Genomic DNA, 19,647 nt, shown 5'->3' on the forward strand with positions numbered 1-19,647 from the left:
TCTCCTGGGAAGGGTCTTAGCTGGGCGTCTTCAGCTGCCCACAGGCCTGGCGGCTGGAGGAGTGAGCATCAGATCATACAAGGGTGCATCTGGGTGGGCACACTGCATCCACCATGCCCTCGTTGTAGAATTCCCATTGGAGGAAAACAGGACCTTATGGAGAAAAAATGAAGGTTGCAAGTAGAGGTAAGAGGAATCTCATACCTATTCTTTACCTTTACTGAAATATAACAATAAAATAGATGTTGTCAATGCTATTTTCCACATCCTAAATCAGTAATAATTAATGCTGTTCAATAAATTTACTATTTACCTCCTTCAGGGTCTCCTTCCTGCTAAGCTTTAATAAGCGACTGATAAATATGTTTTTCTTTGTTACAAGTAGTGCAGAAATAACTGCTTTTATCTGAGGACATGTTGCATTGCAGACAATTATTATTTTCTTCAATTATCATAAAACCCTGTAAGAAAAATACCATTATCCCTGTTATGGATGGAAAATTCAGGACTAAAGAAAACAAACTCCTTGTCCAGCTCACACACACATGTCAGAATCAGGGTCTGAACCCAGCTGACCCTGGAAGCTCTACTCTTTTAAATCTAGCATATTGAATTTTATCCTAATATGTAACTTATTTTCCTTTTTGCTCCTCTTTCCAGATATCTGATGCCTCTCTGTTTTTTTACCCTCCTAGTTATGGAAATCCATTTCTGAAATCTGACTGTTATTCAGCCAGTCATGTCTGACTCTTTTTGACCCCATGGACTGCAGCAAGCCAGGCTTCCCTATCCATCACCATCTCCTGGAGCTTGCTTAAACTCATGTCCATCAAGTCGGTGATGCCATCCAACCATCTCATCCTCTGTCATCCCCTCTCCTCCCGCCCTCAATCTTTCTCAGCATCAGGGTCTTTTCCAATGAGTCAGCTCTTCGCATCAGGTGGCCAAAGCATTCAGTTCAGTCACTCAGTCGTGACCGACTCTTTGCGACTCCATGAATCACAGCACTTCAGGCCCCCCTGTTCATCACCAATTCCTGGAGCTTGCTCAAACTTATGTCCATTGAGTCGGTGATGCCATCCAGCCATCTCATCTTCTGTCGTCCCCTTCTTCTCCTGCCCCCAATCCCTCCCAGCATCAGAGTCTTTTCCAATGAGTCAACTCTTCGCATGAGGTGGCCAAAGTACTGGAGTTTCAGCTTTAGCATCAGTCCTTCCAAAGAACATCCAGGGCTGATCTCCTTCAGAATGGACTGGTTGGATCTCCTTGCAGTCCAAGGAACTCTCAAGAGTCTTCTCCAACACCACAGTTCAAAAGCATCAATTCTTTGGCGCTCAGCTTTCTTCACAGTCCAATTCTCACATCCATACATGACTACTGGAAAAACCATAGCCTTGACTAGACAGATCTTTGTTGGCAAAGTAATGTCTCTGCTTTTGAATATACTATCTAGGTTGGTCATAACTTTCCTTCCAAGGAGTAAGCATCTTTTAATTTCAAGGCTGCAGTCACCATCTGCAGTAATTTTGAAGCCCCCCAAAATATTGGAGTCTCAGAAAAAAGACATGGAACAGATAGTAGGAACAGATACTTGACCTCCCTGGAGTAGCTACGTGAGGGTCTTCAGAGAGCTCCCCCCATTCTGAGGCTGCAGCACCTGCTGAGTGCCCCTGGGTCCTGCATCCATGGTGTGGACAGTCTCTGCTGGTTTTTCCTTGGCCCCCCAATCTTTTGAGGCTTCCCCATACAACTTTGATCCTTACTTCACCATCCTCTTGTCCTGACAGTCCGTTCAGTTTCTTCTAGTTATTAGTAGGAATTATTACTGCTGTTTACAAATTCAGATCTAAATTTCTCATGGCAACAGAAAAAGGAATAAATAGATATATCCCTGTATCCTAGAATTTCAAATGTGGGCAAGAGGGATTGAGAAGAGACTACTGTACATATAGTGACTTAAAGAGCCATCTTATCGCGTCCTTTTACCATCACGTTTCACACCTGAAACCTGGCTTGGTCAAATGTTCTTTTTATATATATAATTTGTAAGATTATGATAAAAGGAATCTTATCCAGCTGGTGCTATTGTAACTTAAAATGTGTGCCAGGTGGACTTTAGAGAAAAAATCAGGATGATATGCTTGGCTGAGGCCTTTTTTTACACTAGAATGGGGGAATTAAAATCTCATTTTTTGAAATAAAGGGAGGATAGACTTTCATCTGTCTGAGATAATTTAATATAGCCTACCTGGAGGCAGGGCAGACTTTGATTCTTCTAGTCCTCTCTAGCTTTGTAATTATATTTTCAGAGGACGAGAAAAAAGATTCCTGCTGCTCCGCACATTATTATACATCTTGAAGAGAATTCAGAGTCTAATATTTGTCAATTTTAGCCGTTTTTCTAATTTTATGTCTAATTAGCCAAGAAATTGGCGATTCAAAGACATCCTTGCTTTGCAAAGTTCCCATATGTCTTTCAATTCACAAATATGTTTTTGATATTCCTTCAAGGTGTGCAGCACTTCGGGAACAAGAGAAAGGGACTGAAGGAGGTGGGCAGAGGCCAGTCTCTGGGTGCTCAGAGTCCAGGGAGAAGGGAAGGCATATTCACAGCCAATCAGAACGAGCTGCTGAGTTCAAAGTACTGTGTTAGAACTAGGTTCGCAGTGAGCAGAACCTCACCCAGGGCACCTGAAGGAAGGAAGGAGGGAAGAAATAAGGGAGGTAAGGAAGAAGAGAAAGAGGTAGGGGGGAGGAAATGCTCTCTGAGCCACCTCTTCACTGAGACCCTCCCTTGGCCCATTTCAAGGAACCTTCATCCTCTGTGTCTGCTCTGCAGGATCTGAGGACTCAGGATGAAAAGCCCGAGGCTCTCAGGATTCTTCATTTCAAGACCATCCTATCAGTGCTACCCACCCACCCCTCAGAATGGGACGTGATGCACAACTCTACTCCCAGCCTATCCAAGTGTTTGTATATGAGGACTGTACTGCAAAGCACAGGTTCATCAATACCCTCATCACATTGCTACTTCCCAGGGAACCCAGAACTGCAGTGGATTCCTGCTGAGAATATGTCTCCTTCTTCCAGGACTAACTTGTCTCGCTGATCTCTGAAAACAATAGAAACGCTTCTCTTAAGACTACTATTCCCATAGAGGTAAACCTCTCCTCCTACATTAGCACGGAGGTGGGGGGCTTTTTTTTTTTTTTTTTTACAGGATGTTGTTAAAATATCTTTTCATAAATAACTAGTAGTATTTTTCCCTTTCAGAGGCTTGACTTCCATGGGTACTGCAAGGCTGCAAAGGATGTGTGCTTTGTGGGGCTTGTTACAGCCACATGCCTGCAACCCCATACCCAAGGCAGGCACAAGTCTCCGTATGAAGGAATTGAACTTGAACTTCAAGACAGTTCACCTTCTCCTGATTTCCAAACCACAGTCACACTCCTTTGAGGCTCAGGCCACCCTTCTTGTCTTCAACTAGTTGTCAACTAATCCCTCTATACTGTGAGTTCTCAACCTGGAGTGAAGGAAGTGAAGTCGCTCAGTTGTGTCCAACTTTTTGTGACCCCATGGACTGTAGCCCACCAGGCTCCTCCATCCATGGAATTTTCCAGGGAAGAGTACTGGAGTGGGTTGCCATTTCCTTCTCTAGGGAATCTTCCTGATTCAGGGAATGAACCCGGGTCTCCCGCATTGCAGGCAGATGTTTTACCGTCTGAGCCACCACGGAAGCCCAACCTGAAGATGTTGCCTAACCACAGAGACACAGTCTAATGGTGGAATCACATAACCATCCTATGAAGAAATGTTGTAGTGATAGAATTACTGGTTGTATATCAAGGAGAGCAAAGAGCTATCGGGACTACTCTAAGAGGACCTTTAGTCAAAATTTTTTCAAAGGTTGTGGAAGCTGCTTTGCCACACACAGAGACCCTTGGACAGAATGTCTGGACTTCCTCACTTACAGCTACTGATGGATGGTGGCTCCTTTGACCCTGTACACTACCCTGTTCCTCACCTTTCTTGACTTCAGATGTATAGGTACCTAATATACAGATATACAGGTACTTAAGGCACTACAGCTGTGAAATTAAATGACATTTGCTCCTTAGAAGAAAAGCTATGACCAACCTAGACAGGTTATTAAAAAGCAGAGATATTACTTTGCCAGCAAAGTCCATCTAGTCAAGGCTATGGTTTTTCCAGTGGTTATGTATGGGTGTGAGAGTTGGACTATAAAGAAAGCTGAGCGCCAAAGAATTGATGCTTTTGAACTGTGGTGTTGGAGAAGACTCTTGAGAGTCTCTTGGACTGCAAGGAGATCCAACCAGTCCATCCTAAAGGAGATAGTCCTGGGTGTTCATTGGAAGGACTGATGGTGAAGCTGAAACTCCAATACTTTGGCCACCTCATGAGAAGAGTTGACTCATTGGAAAAGACCCTGATGCTGGGAGGGATTGGGGGCAGGAAGAGAAGGGGATGACAGAGGTTGAGATGGTTGGATGGCATCACCGACTCAATGGAAGTGAGTTTGAGTTGGTAATGGACAGGGATGCCTGGGGTGCTGCAGTCCATGGGGTCACAAAGAGTTGGACACGACTGAGTGACTGAGTGACTGAACTGACTGAAGGCACTGCTGCTTGTCCACAGACCAAAGAAAGCTTCATCAGCTCTGAATTTCCTCACCATTCTGCTTGTCTGTTTCTAAGATCAGTCTCTGTGACACTGAGCATTCCTCCTGCTTCTCTGCATTCTCACGCCTAACGTGAGTCCATTCCCTGAGTTCTGAATTCTACCCTGTACCTGTCAGGAGTCTGGTTTCAATGAGTTATGTCTCTCTTTCTTGCCTGTGTCTTCAAAGGTCCCTCTCTTTTACTTATGTGGGTCCTTCCCATCACTCGATGCACAGATCCTTACACCTGAGCTGCTTTTCTCTTTCTCTTTAATTCTTTGCAAGTTGGCATACTTCCTCTCCAGTCTGACATAACTCTTCTAACACCACTAATGATCCTCGGATGGTCAACTTTTGTGGATACATCTCAAACATCTTATTTGTTTTCCTTGCAGTATTTGCCCGGCCGACCTCTCTATCCTTCTTAATCTTTTCCCTTAAGTTTCTTCATTGAGCTCTTTGGTCTTCTTTTCAGGTATCTCTCTTTCTGTAACATTCCTTAAATACTGATATTTACTTAAATGTTGATATCATGGGTCTTTGATCAACCTTTCTTTAGCCTCCTTCCTGGGTTGTCTCATTTACTCTCATAGCTTAAAATCCATCTGTTGACTCTGAGCCCACATGTCCCACTCAGATATCTCTCCTATGTCCCAAACATAGATGTTACAGTATCTAATGGGCAACTACATCAGATCACTCTAGACACGTCAGACTTGCTCCACACCAAGCATGCCCCCCTTTCAACTTCCTTTACTCTCTCTGATCTTCCTTAAGAGGTGCCTGGTGCTGCTCTGCACCCATCGTCCTCCTGAATTCATTCCCCTCCTTTAGCTCACATACCTAATTGACAAACATCATTAGCTGTACCAGCCCAAGGGTTCTCTTGCCCATGCCCTCTCTCGCTTCCTTCTGCCGCTGCCTCTATGTGGGCGTCCGTCATTTCTTATATGTGGTCTTCCCAGGTGGGGCAGTGGTGAGGCCTCCACCTGCCAATGAAGGAGACACAAGAAACGTGGCTTTGATTCCTAGGTAAGGAAGATCCCCTGCAGGAGGAAAGGGCAACGTATCTCAGGACTCTCGCCTGGAAAATTCCATGGACAGAGGAGCCTGGCGGGCTACAGTCCATGGGGTCACAAAGGGTTGGACGTGACTGAGTGAGCACACATGTCTGACATGGACTGTTTCTGCTGCTTCCTTTTTCTATCTTCCTTTTTCTATCTGAGGGCTTCCCTGCTGGCTCAGATGGTAAAGCGTCTGCCTGCAGTGCAGGAGACCCGGGTTCGATCCCTGGGTTGGGAAGATCCCCTGGAGAAGGCAATGGCAACCCACTCCAGTACTCTTGCCTGAGAAATCCCATGGATGGAGGAGCCTGGTAGGCTACAGTCCACGGGATTGCAAAGAGTCGGACATGACTGAGTGACTTCACTTTCTTTTCTTTTTCTATCTTGCCTCTCACCATGCATTTACCACAAACATCATCCACCCACCACAAGTCTGAAAATATCAGTGCTCAGCCAGATTTCTCCAAGGTCCTTCATTGCTTATAGCAGAGAAAACTATGACTCGTGAATGAAGTTTGGCCCATCACCTGTTTTTATGCAGATAAAACTCATGCACAGGCTCAACGCTTCCATACATGAAAAAAACCCATGAACAATGAAGAAGCGTTAGAAATTTGTAGTTAGTATAGGGTCTATAAAAGCTGAAATATTTACTATCTAACTCTACAGAAAAACTGTGCAGGCCTCTAGGTTAGAGGATTAACCCAGCTTTCTTAGGATGGCACAAAAAACCCTCCAGCATACATTCTCTGTCTTCCCAAACTCACGTTTCTTAACTCCTTCCTCAATAGACAGCAATATTAGACTTGTGTGTGTGTGTGTGTGTGTGTGTGTGTGTGTGTGTGGATAAGGTTGTATAGCATTGTGGTTTAAAGTGGAAAGTATAGCCAGGATATCTGGGTAGAATCCTGACCCTGCCACTGGTTAGCTATGTGACCTTCGACAATTTATGCATCCTCTTTATAATTTAGTTTTTTCATATATAAAATGGAAGGTCCTAATTCAGAGGGCTTTGGAAACACATTGCCTTCGAGTCTCATTTTATTTGTCTGTAACGTAGAGGTCATAAAATTGCATTTTGGATAACATTCATGGTGGTAGAGAGTATAAAAATGTATTTTTGAGAACAATGTTAAGCATATAAGAATATTCTCTCTTGAAAAAAATCAATTTTCTTAACTGACTTATCTGACATTTGGTAGGAAAAAAAATTCACATGTCAATGGAAATAGCAAAGAAATGAGAAAAGGAAAATAGAAGTATCTGTGAGAAATTTTAAAATTTATTGGAAGAGAGAAAGTATCCCTCTTTAAAAAGTAACTATCCCACACAATATAGGAGTGTTAAATAAACTGAGAAGGACCATATATACGCAAGGCGTCACGTATAAGTGCTCACCCTTGTCAGATTCTCTTCATTTACTCTGTGGAAGAACAATGTTCTCTCGCCCTCTTACAGGTGGGTGGCATCATGTGACTAACAGCCAGTTACTGTGCCATTCATTTCTTCCTGGATGAAGCACTGAAGTACTAGTGTGATACTAGCACTTTCTTCTCCTCCTGGCTAGAACAAGGAAGGCAGTGTTCCAGACGATGTATTGACAAGATGGCAGTCCCTCTCTCAGGAGGAATTACACAGTCACTTTGTAGGGGCAAGTTTCTCCAGCGTGTTGCCTCCACCTGCAATGGATTTTGAGGCTGTGGGAAAAGAACTTCTGCTGGAGTGAAGCACAGAGATTTGGGAATTGTTTGTTTTTATCATAAACTAGTCTACCTTGGATCTCCCCTCCTGTTCTTAAGCCAGTAGAATTAAGTGAAGCCCTGGGCCGGTGGAGCTGGCTTCCCAGGACTAAGCCTCCTGCGAGGAGGCGGGAAGGAGCAGGTCCATTGTTCTGTGCTGATGAGGAAGGGACGTCCTTTGTGATCACTCCTGAATGGTTTCCCTCTTTAATTAGCAGTTTTTGTTATTGTACTTGGGAGGCAAAGCTCCAGGAGCAAAGGCCACGGCTTTAATGATAAATGCCTCCTCAAACATTTCTAACCGGAAAATAAAATAACATAAAACCTCGCAAATTAATGTGGTCGTGAGCTGCAAATGTCAATTCTGCCATTGTATGGATTTAAAATCAAATGTAAACAATGTTTGAGGAAACACTGACCTGAATCGAGTCTTTTTTTTTTTTTTCACACTGGTAATTAGTTCTGCAGCAGCAGCTCTGGCTGAAAGCTGGGTCAGGGCTCCCTCCCCTTGGAAGCCGAGAACATTCTCACAGTCTCCAACCACAAAACAAAGCCCTTAGGAGGTTGTGAGCTGAGGCTGCCCCTTTGCCCACTTCTGGTGAAGGGCAGGTTTCTTGGCAAATGCTCTTTACCTTGACTTACGGGCAGTGGGTATACATCCTTTCTTCAGTGTGGGTGGTAATTGGGGTGGAGACACTGGAGTAGGGCCAACAGAGGCTAAAATTCTAGAAATCAGATGACAGGCAGACTTAACCGATGCTGAGAATATAAGAACTAAAAAGACATTTTAGCCGGAAAAAAAGGTTAATGACCATAATGTTATAAATACATATCTTTTTTTTTTTCATATTCTGGAGCACAGTACTGATTACTGAAGTCAAATTATTGGAGGGTTCCTTATTTTGATGTCTATTCTGCAGTTTCTTCAATAATTAAAACTTTTGGTAACACAGTTTCCTGATTCATAAAAATAATGGGTAAGGATGGATGTTTTTTAAAAACTTGGGATTGAATGGCCCATTTAAATTTCCCACAATGAGGACCCTCAGTTTAGGCCAAAGGAAGAAATATCAAACTCTGTGTAAAAAGCACAAACCAGTTAATACATGAGAATTTGAACCTGTGCAGCTTTTGCTCAGAACTCAGTCCAAATGCTGACCTGTTCTTGTTACTGGCCATGCCATTTCAAAGTTCATTTGAGAGGCTTTGGTTAGGAAAATATTCTTAGACCATCAAGTTTACCTTCAACTCACAGAACCAAAAGAAAATAAGACCACCTAATGATGCATAAAAGTCATTTAAAAATCAGATAAATCCCAAAGACTTCAGTATTAACAGTTTATTATTGTATTCACTAACCTTACACAGGCTGGATAGAAGTGTTCTCTAAAGTGCTAAGTAGAAAGAATTTAATGATTTCAGTTTAATTCCCTGTTGTACTGAAGTCCATTCTGGAATGAAAAAAATAAAAACCATCAACATACATTATATTAAAGGTCTGAGTTTCAAAAGCAACTCGAATCTTTAGCTGGGAAAACAAAGCATCTGAAAATGCGTCCTGAGTTTAGCGGAACTTCATCATTCTTGAACCAGCCTGCCTTTATCAATAGCCAGTTCCTCTATTATGACAGTAAATTAAAATACCATTCTTTGCTTTAACAAGAAAAATGAATAAGAAGAATGAGAAATTTAAATGACTTTGTTGAATCAATTCTTTGGCTTGCTTTTTCATATCTTCTTTCTTTGCCGAGGTCTTAAATCTGATACCCTTCAAATAGGCAGGGCAGAGAAGAAAATGGCTCTTACCTGCCTGCTCCCTTTTTCTCTCTCCTGATCCTTCTGGTCTTTGCTCATCATTTTTTTCAGGTCATTACATCCCTTCTGGATTAATTTCTTTAATATCCCATTGGCGGGGCTGCCAAAACTCATTTCTTCATTACTGTTCTTTGCTTAAGGGTGGCAGTTGCTGAATCCTCTGCCACATCCCCTTTGATCTGCCTTGGATTTTATTTTTTTATAACATCTATTTCTTTTTTCTCCTTCTTTGTTTATCCCAGTGGCAGAAAAAGGGGGATTAATTATTTCTATGAGGCCAGCACTTCTCTTTGTGTCAAGTACTAGGAAACAGAGCACATTTATCTGAAGAAAGAGCATGTCTCCGTCTGCTGCAATTGAGGGATCTAAACTTGGACTTTGGATTCACTGAGGGTAGTGTCTCTGCAGATTCTCTTGGCAGAGCCTGTCTAATAGCTACAAGGGTCTGCAAGCTTAAGTCCACCTTCTAAATAAACCTCCTTGTTTCTTACCCTGCAAGCCTCCAAACTCATCCCAGGGTAATCTTTCTAAAACACAAAAAAGATCTGTTACTTCTTAGCCCCAGACACTCTGTGGGCTCTCCACTGCATTAGGGAGAACTCCACGCTTTCAGTTCAATTCAGTCGCTCAGTCGTGTCCGACTCTGTGTGACCCCATGAACCGCAGCACCCTGGGCATCCCTGTCCATCACCAGCTCTCGAAGCTTCCTCAAACCCACGTCCATCGAGTCAGTGATGCCATCCAACCATCTCATCCTCTGTTGTCCCCTTCTCCTCTTGCGTTCAATCTTTCCCAGGATCAGGGTCTTTTCAAATGAGTCAGGTTTTCGCATCACGTGGCCAAAGTGTTGGAGTTTCAGCTTCAACATCAGCCCTTCCAATGAACACCCAAGACTGATCTCCTTTAGGATGGACTGGTTGGATCTCCTTGCAGTGCAAGGGACTCTCAAGGGTCTTCTCCAACACCACAGTTCAAAAGCATCAATTCTTCAGGGCTCAGCCTTCTTTATAGTCCAACACTCACATCCGTACATGACCACCGGAAAAACCATAGCCTTGACTAGACGGACCTTTGTTGGCAAAGTAATGTCTCTGCTTTTTAATATGCTGTCTAGGTTGGTCATAACTTTCCTTCCAAGGAGTAAGTGTCTTTTAATTTCATAGCTGCAATCACCATCTGCAGTGATTTTGGAGCCCCCCAAAATACAGTCTGACACTGTTTCCACTGTTTCCTCATCTATTTCCTATGAAGTGATGGGACCAGATGCCATGATCTTAGTTTTCTAAATGTTGAGCTTTAAGAAGAGCATAAAAAGCACTGTTCTTATGTTTTACGTTTTTAAATCTTTTTTCATCTCTTCCTACTCTCTGCATCGTATCTTACGTTCTAGTCGTTCTGAAATATTTGGGTTCTCAGACTGGGCTCATTCTCTTTTATCTCTGAGCTTTTGAAGCTATATTCTCTCTCTTGGGAATGCCTTTCTATCCTTTGTCTACCTGGTAAAATCCATGCAATTTTTACAACTCAGCCCAAATGGAGAATCTTTTCCCATTTACCCAAGACCTACAGCATCCCTGTCTCTGAAACCCTTGATGTTTGACTCGGATGTTTGCATCTCACATTCAACATCAGTATCTACTTGCCTGGATCATTCACTCTGTTTTGAGCTGCTTGCGGACAAGATCTCTGTCTTCATCTTTGGGGTCTCCATATAGTGGTTAGAAAATACTATGCGCTCAGATAAATGAATGAATGAATGAAAAGTAGTAAAGTAATTCAATACTTCTCATTAGTGGCATTGCATAAATTATGAATCACCCTAGTTCTGTTTTTCTTTTGAGTAGGCAATAAGAGAATTCCCGAATGCAGGTACTTAATAGTTGTTACTGCTGTTATCATAATTAATTAAGACTCATACTTTTAATAATAGAAATTGATTGTGTACACGGTCTGAATTTATCAGAAAATCATGGCTTCCTTTTTATAATTTTATAGAACTTCTCATCTTTTTCCTTGAGAAGCCATACTTCTGTTGGCCGTCTATAGCGTAAGTAGGATTGGACACTGTTTATTTCCTTGGTGGTTCAGATGGTAAAGAATCTACCTGCAATGCAGGAGACCGAGGTTCACTCACTAGGTCAGGAAGATCCTCTGGAGAAGGGAATGGCTACCCACTCCTGCACTCTTGCCTAGAGAATTCCATGGACAGAGGAGCCTCACGGGCTGTAGTCCATGGGGTCACAAAGAGTTGGACACCACTGATGACTAATATTTTCACTTTAAGAAAGTCCTTTTCCCTTCTGAGTCCTAAAGAAAAATTGAATAAATAATCTGAAATTATCAAGGTAAGATTGGTTTAAAAATCGAGGTCGTCATACAATTTGTACACAATTACTTGCTATCTTTTCCTTTATTTCACTTTATTGTTTTATTGTCAGGATGGTACCATCTTATGAAATATTCTAGATAAATATAACTATTAACTTCATAATACACCACTTCTTGGTTGAAGTCTTCCTTTATTTATTCCTACAGTCATCATCACCAATTAAAGTATCATTAAAGTTTTTGCCTCTCTGTGTGTATACTTTTGTTTATATATTTATATATTTGTACTGTGTTATGATATAAAATTTTTATTATGGAATTTGAATCAAAAAAGTTTGAAAGCCACTGAAAACTACTTACAGAAGTATTTTTGAAACTACCTATCATCCTTTAACATTTTTTTTTTACAAAGGCAAATCAGGGTGAGATGAACATCAAGGACAGCAACCTTGAAAGATTTCACAAGTCTAGGGTATGTGAGTAGAAATTAGAGTAGCCCTACTACAGTGTAAGTGTATTGATTTCCTTGTGTGACTTATGGAAATTGTACTTATTTTTAAACTCACTGTCCCTCCCTATGTTAGGCCTCCTGAGTGTTCTGCCTCCCTGAGTCCCTGTCTCTTTGCCACTCACCACAGTAGACTGGGGATCTCTTGAATGAGGGGCCCAAGACAATAAACTCAGTTCAACTTGCTCAAGTGTAATTTCTACCTTTGGCCGCCTAGCGTGGACACCCTGCTGTCTCCATTGTTTTCTATCCATTGTCAATACTGTGCTGTGTCTCAGAATGAGTGGCTTCAAATCAGGAAAGTAGTGCCTACTTTAAAAAATGTCATCCAGGTTCCTGCAAAGCAGTATGACCACTGATTCAGAAGATAGATATCTTCAGAACCCTTGAATCTTATATTCCTGCATTAATACCTAGCACCTCCCACAGACACGTGACCTCTTGTATACGTTTTCCACAATTCATCTCCGTGATTCACCATGCTAGCAGTTTACAGTAATGAGCTGTGAGCTGACACCCAGGGTGGGTGAGACAGAGACAACATTCAGTCTACAGCGAGCAGCAAAGAGTACTTGAGGGATACATTCTCTGCATTCTGAAAGCATCTTAATGATCCTAAGTGCTTTGGATGTTTAGAGGAAGTTCAAAGGCACTGAATCAATCTTACATCATTTAAAAAATACAATACATAAAACTTGGGAGCTGTAGGAATGGTATCTGTTTTTCTGCAAAGGCTGAGGAGGTGGCTGGATAGAAGAGTGTTAAAGTAATGCTTTTGTTTCCTGGAAGAAGAGGGTAAATGCCTGTTTCCTTACATGTTGATGGTTGGTTTTCAGGTGTACCTGAGCCAGGATGATTGCATCCAGGCCTGCTTGGGAATAGAACATCCCAGTCTTTTATTTTTTCAAATGTCTTGCATTCAAGAAAAGCATCAAACATCTTTAGCTGAACACTATATTTAGCTTTAAAATTGATTCATATATGAGAGGACACAAAATATACATGATTCTAAAGCCTTTAACATCTTCTTTTGACAATAAGGGTAGGTGGGTAATTTTTGAACTATGTTTTTTACAACAAATAATTTCTCTTATGATAGTGAGAATGAAAATCTATAATTATTAGAACACATGCATCATTACCTGGTAGATTGAAACACTTAGTTCAGAAGGTCAATTTCTTTTTATAGGAACCAAGCCAATAATTTGATGAATTGCATTTTCCTTTCTCTCAAGGTAGCTCTTTAATATGGCTTCACTGTTGCATGGAGTAGAGACGTCTCGTGCTGCCAGCTATGTTCAGATCCATACCCGTGTGTCTCTCTGGTACCCACAGAAGGCAGCTGCAAAGTGGAGGGGACGGGGCCATCGGCTCAGCCAGCACTGGGTTGAATCCTGGCCTTGCCGCTGACGGGTTGAATGGCCCTGGGCAAATCTCTTCACCTTTTTAAGACCTACTTTCCCTCACATGTGGAAAGAACTCGGTACCATTCTTGGTGGTGTTCTAGTGAGATCTAAATGCTTAGTACATGCAAAATGTCTAATGCAGGGCTGGCTGGAAGCAGGGACTTGGTGCATAGTGGCAGTGGCTCAGAGGGGCTGCCCTGAAGGCTCTCTTCAGTGGTTTTCCAGAGATCAAGGCAGAAGGAGCGCTGCTTTCCTCATATTGGGCTCTGGGGTCTGTTCTCTGACCTGCTGCTACGCCGTTTAGGTAGCAGACAGACCTAAAGCCTGTTCAAAGTCGACTGTCGCCTGCGATGACCACACAACAGAGCTGCGTTCCCAGCTCTGCTTCCTGTGACTTGCTGTGGCTTCCTCACCGTGCTTCTCACTCTTGCTTTTTTGGCAAAGGACTGCCTGAGAGGAAATGTATACATTCCCCTCTCATTTTATACTGGTCCAGGGCCTATGAGTATCATAAAAATACAAAAGGTGTGGAGGCCAGAAGATAAACGGTGTCTGTGTGGCAGGCAGACTGGAGGCTGAGAGCGAAAGTGGAGAAGTGTTTGATGTCACTGTGGCCTACCGGGGGCAAGTCCCAAATCTGGACTTCTTCCCCTCATCAGGAGACCAGCCCAGAGGGAAAGGTCACTCCGAGAATATAATGTGACATGATACGACCCGTTGAGCCTCATCATTCACAGATTTCATATTTGTGGATTTGCTCCCTCATTGGAATTTGCTTGTAATTTAAAATCAACACCCTGGTGCTTTCACTGACCTTCACAGATGTGTTAGGAGTGAGAACACTTTGAGTCCCCCTAAGGACAAGTTTCCAGCTGGGGCCCAACATGGCACCCCTCTGTTCTTGTCTCCCTCATGCACAGAAGGGACCGGGGGTGGAGACAGGAGGCGGCGTGAGAGGCCCTGATGCTGACATCACCAGACAAAGTTGGCATCCCACCTCCGGCATATGTATGTCCGTGGAGTGACTGTGGGCAACCACTCAGCACTTTTGAGCCTCATGCCCTCTTTTGTAAATAAATCAAATGGAATCTACTGATCTGAGATATGTAAAGAATTTAAGATTGTGATCTATGTGACATGCACATAGGTATACATTTCCTAGGAACAGTGGTTCAGTATTCACTAACTCACTAATTCAGTGTTTGCAGAGACTTTATAGAACATAAAGTGGCTCAGATGGTAAAGCATCTGCTTGCAATGTGGGAGACCTGGGTTCGATCCCTGGGTTATGAAGATCCTCTGGAGAAGGCAATGGCAACCCATTCTAGTACTCTTGGCTGCAAAATCCCATGGACGGAGGAGCCCGGTAGGCAACAGTCCATGGGGTCACAAAGAGTTGGACGCGACTGAGCGACTTCACTTTCACTTTATAGAACTTAACTACCACAAACAATGAAAATTGATTATTATATGTACAGTGTGTGTCTGTGTATGTGCGTCTCCCAGGGGAAGCAGTAGACAGGGAGTGATAGCTAGACCTTGGCTTTGGTTCCCTTTCTATCAACAGGCTCCACTGACGCCCGAACAGAGACAAACTTATTTACCTCTGTGCCTCCTAGTTCCCTAAAAGGTAAAGTTAGGGTCAAGGTGTCTGCCCTGCATAACGAGACCTTGCTGTAGAGATAAAATGTGTTTAGGATACGTGAACTTCCTTAGTACCTTTTAAAGCACTCTGATGATGGAAGGCAGTGTTATCATCTGGCTCCTGTCTGGGCAGCAGGAGCAATTAGGAGGCTGGATGGTCATTCTACGGGAGCTCTGTCGATGGTGGACTGTTCTGGCCTAGTGTTCATTCATTCATCGATTTATTTATTCAATCTTTCAACAAAGTTGTATTGAAAACTGATTGTGTGCCCAGACACAAAGGAGATGTGCAGGATGCAAATGAAAAAGCAAGGTCTAGCTCTTAAGATTCTTACTGGAAGGAGACATATGTGCCGTACGGATTCTAGGAGGGGTACTCCAGGCTTCCATTCTTCCCTGATCCAAATTCTTCACATGGCCATAGCTGTGGGACTCTCCTGCATTTGTATCAGCTGTGTGTTTGTGCTTGTGTGTATGTGAATGGATGTATGAGGGTGCTCAGAGACAGTAATGGGCGTGCAAATATCCTGGTACTTGCACCAAGTGCAATCTGACATCGATCACAAATCCTCTTCCATTAAGACTCATTCCCTGTTGATGCTCATGGACTGCGTAGTCTTTCCTCTGAGGTCTTAGTCATATTCTTTCATGCTAGAGTTATCAGCAGATGCCAATTCATACGTGTCCATGTGATGATTCCTGAGAATTACATGCATCAGCTGAACCAACTGCATGCAATTCAGATGTGCTTTATGTGGGGCACGTTGGGTTCTTTTTGCATTCAAAGCCCAGAGGTCCCAGGATATGCAAACCCACTCACATGATTAATTCTCTCATTTCATTATTTATCTAGCAACTTTAGTTCTCTGATCTTATGTGAAAGCAAGTCTTGGACAACATAAGTATATGAGCCAAAAACTTGTTTTAAATGTCTATAATATTACAATTGCTCTTTCAAATTCTCTTGATGATATACGTAAAATAGAACATTACCGACTTCCTTGGAAGTTGCTTGGACACAAGATTTGAGTGGGAATAGTATCTGTCTTAAAAGAGCTGCAAGAAAACTTAGGAATCATGAGTCAAATCCTTTCCTTCACAAAGAAGGTCTGGCGTGATGAATGGAGGTCCTAATTTGTGGATCATCTGTGTGAAAATAAAATGCAATTGGTTAGTATAAAATATACTTCACATGTCTTCCTCCATCCTTCTTCTGTTTTCCCCCTCATTCCTTTGATGTAGCAAATCCATCCTTCGTTCATTTACCCATGTGACCTCTCTTCTGGAACTGGTGATATTAGGAGACTAGGGAGAAGACGTTCATTGAAGGGCTGTTGTAACTCAGGTGGATATCCACTGGATATGGAATCCTTGGAACTTCATTATAGACCTTAGAAAAGGTCTCCCCTTTCATCTTTTAACAATAGTTTCTGATTTTATTTGGAGACGCTCTAGCGAATATGTGGTTCATGGTTATAACATCAGGTTTGACAGAAAATACTGGGTACTAAAAACCAGAAATAAAAATTTAAAGTAATAGACAAACCACCATCGCCTCAAGCAAACAGTTTGTTTGAATGTCTGAGAAGCTGCATTTTGAAACTGAGAATGTGGCCCTTTTTGTGTTGACTGCAAGAAGGCTCAGAGCCACATTTACGGTTCATTTTCCACAAACACAGTTTAGGACGGCTCTGCCAGGCATTTTATGTATCCATCTCATTTTGGAACTCTTTACATCAGTTTTTTTCCCATCCTTATTTACCCTTTGCCATTGTTTTTTCAGGTACCTACTTTTTTATCCTCTTGTACTATATACAGCATGAAGCATACAAAATCATTGTTGGAACAAATTGGGATTTGATCATATAGACAAACATATGGTTGACAATTGGCAATAAGGTATTATTCCATCGCTAATTTACACAATTTAGTAGCCAGAGAGTCATAGAAATACATAAAACAAATTACAATGCCTTTTTCTAAGTGCTATAAAGTTGGTGCAGACACAGTGCTATAAGGCAGATGATGGAAGAAGCATCAGTAATTCTTTCAGTAGCCCTTGCTCTGGGCTTGTTACATGCCAGCAATTCTTTTGGACCCTGAATATACAAACTCCCTTAGTCCCAAGGAGTTCAAACTCCTGGGGAAGACAAATACATAAGCAAATAAATATACTATAACATGAGTCATTCTAAAGCTGAGTATGTGTAAAATGCTGTGAAAACACAGATGAGGGGCAATTAGTTATATCTGGGAAAGGAAATCTCAAGGAGAGTTATGGAGAGGTGATGACATTTCAGCTTGATCTCGTGCATAACAAATGACTTCCTATAAGGTATTTTCCACCTGTTTTGAATTAACTAAAATGATTAGATCTTAGAATTTACAAAGGTCATCTCTATGAAAATAGAAAAAGTAGATCATTCACAAAAAGTAACAATTTAGAAAATGCCAGACGGATTTTGGATGGCCACCAGAAGCGTGTAGGTGCCAAAGTTTGTAAGAAAGAAGGTTTTTGAAACTAAGAAGGAGATAAAATTTTCCTGGATTTGATAAATATAGTGTTAATAAAGACATGCAGTTAATTATATACAATATAATTCAATAATCATAGCTTAGTTTGTGCTTGACTGATTTAGCAGATGAACAGAAACCTTGCTAACATTCATGGACAAATAATGCCACGCGTTCTCCAGATCTGCTTCATTTCCCTTCCAGGTCCACTGTTAAACAGTTTCCTGTTGCCCTGGCTGTTACCTGCCACTTCCAGAGCTGGTCTCTACGATTCATTCTTGCTTGCTTTTCGAGTCTCTGACTTTCCTTTCCACGGGGGACACGTGTTGAAGACAGTGGTTCAGCAGACGGAAAGAGGACCGAGAGGCAAGTTCCCTAGGAAAGCTGTGTCACGAGGAATCTCTGCCCTGGTTTTTGAACGAACAGGGTACTACTGTATATTGTGCAAGACCACTGAAAATTGGCATTGCTCGTTGTTGTGGTTACTCTGTTCTAGTACATTCCAGTGAAATGGTAAAAAATGCTCTCACTTTAGTATTTACCTCCTTTTAGACCCCTCATCCATTCTCATAATCATGCAAAACACTGTATTTAATTCAATAGTTGTTTACAAAATCTTCAATATGAATTAAGGTCTTAAGACCTTGAGCAAGGTGGTTGGTGTTGCAACTGTAATCTATCAGGTATATAGGTCGTCATCTTTCAGTTCTCTAAGGGGCTACATGATGTGGTTCATGTATCACTTGCACAGGACCCCTCAGAGTAGTTTCCCTGTGTTAGACCCAGGCAACAGATGTGTAACACGAGAAGAACCTTCTCTGTTCTCCTGGTGTTTGGAAACATGTTTGGAAAAGGCCGTCCAGTCTGAGTCAGGTCACTTGGCCTTGGTCTTTGGAGGCCTGGATTTGTTTGGCAGAACATTAGGGTCTTAAAATAGCTGTTTCTAGTTGTGAGTTCTGAAATTATTTCTATGACATTCTAATGTACAATGTAGTCAATCAAGAGTATTTTGTAAGCATTTCCTGTATGTAAACTAGCCACTGGAGCTCTAGTTATTGAGGTTAACACAGGGAACAAGACAGATTTGGCCTTTGCCCTAAGGGATCTTATAACCTAGGAAGGAAACCAGCCATTTAAAATATAGCGATGGGGTTTTTTTATACAGGCAAGACAGGATAGGCTGCATTTATTTTCAGCATTTCCTCCTCTTTCTGGATAAAAAGATAAGGTTATATCTTTTGGTGTTTTAAAGCCAGTGCAACACCATAAAGAATTTTCTTCTCTATGTGTAAAATGAAATTCAATTATTAAGATTCCTAATTTTTTTCCTCCTTGGTCATAATGGATGTGGTATGGGTAGAGAACCAGGAGTGAGTGGAGGAGGTGTTTTGTAGTAAACGTGCTGACTGATGTTAAGACTCTGGTGCATATGCATTTATTTCTGAATAGGTGGCCATGTATGTCTATGTAGGCAACCACACAGAGCTGAGAATTTCCTTTACTATCTCTATCACTAGGCTGTTGACAGCCAAGGGCTTATTAATTTCTTAGTTAATTTCTCAATAAGGTGTCAGATAGTGAATTAAAGGGTCAAAGAATGGCTTTCTTGCATTCAAATTCCCGTGCCTCTAATATATCACTCATGTTGCTCCAAGATTAGTTTCTCCAGGTTCACTTTTCTGTCCCTATTTACTTTCTGAAAACACCTTCAGGAGCTCCTGTTTTTACTGAATTCTGTCTCCCTAGCAGCGTTTCCCTGCCCTCCCTACTTGTCCCGCATAGATTTCCGATCCCATCAATGCCACCTCTCCCCCTGAGCCACACATGAGTGCTCACCAGTCCCACGGTGCCCTTCCTTACTTCTACTTCCTCACAGGATCCCAAGGCTGTCCCGGCACGGCTCACCCAATGTGCTTCCAGCTCCAGCAGTTCTGCATAAATGCCTGTTGTC

General features: G+C 42.1%; 1 non-coding gene across 1 annotated transcript; it reads left to right on the forward strand.

The window, feature by feature from the left end:
• Window positions 1-5,908: 5,908 nt before the first annotated feature.
• TRNAC-GCA (transfer RNA cysteine (anticodon GCA)) lies at window positions 5,909-5,980 on the forward strand. The gene has a single exon. It is a non-coding gene; the product is annotated as a tRNA-Cys (tRNA).
• The last annotated feature ends 13,667 nt before the right edge of the window (window positions 5,981-19,647 follow it).

The sequence above is a fragment of the Ovis canadensis genome, chromosome 9 (genome assembly GCF_042477335.2).
Source record: "Ovis canadensis isolate MfBH-ARS-UI-01 breed Bighorn chromosome 9, ARS-UI_OviCan_v2, whole genome shotgun sequence".
In the NCBI taxonomy this organism is placed as follows: domain Eukaryota; kingdom Metazoa; phylum Chordata; class Mammalia; order Artiodactyla; family Bovidae; genus Ovis; species Ovis canadensis.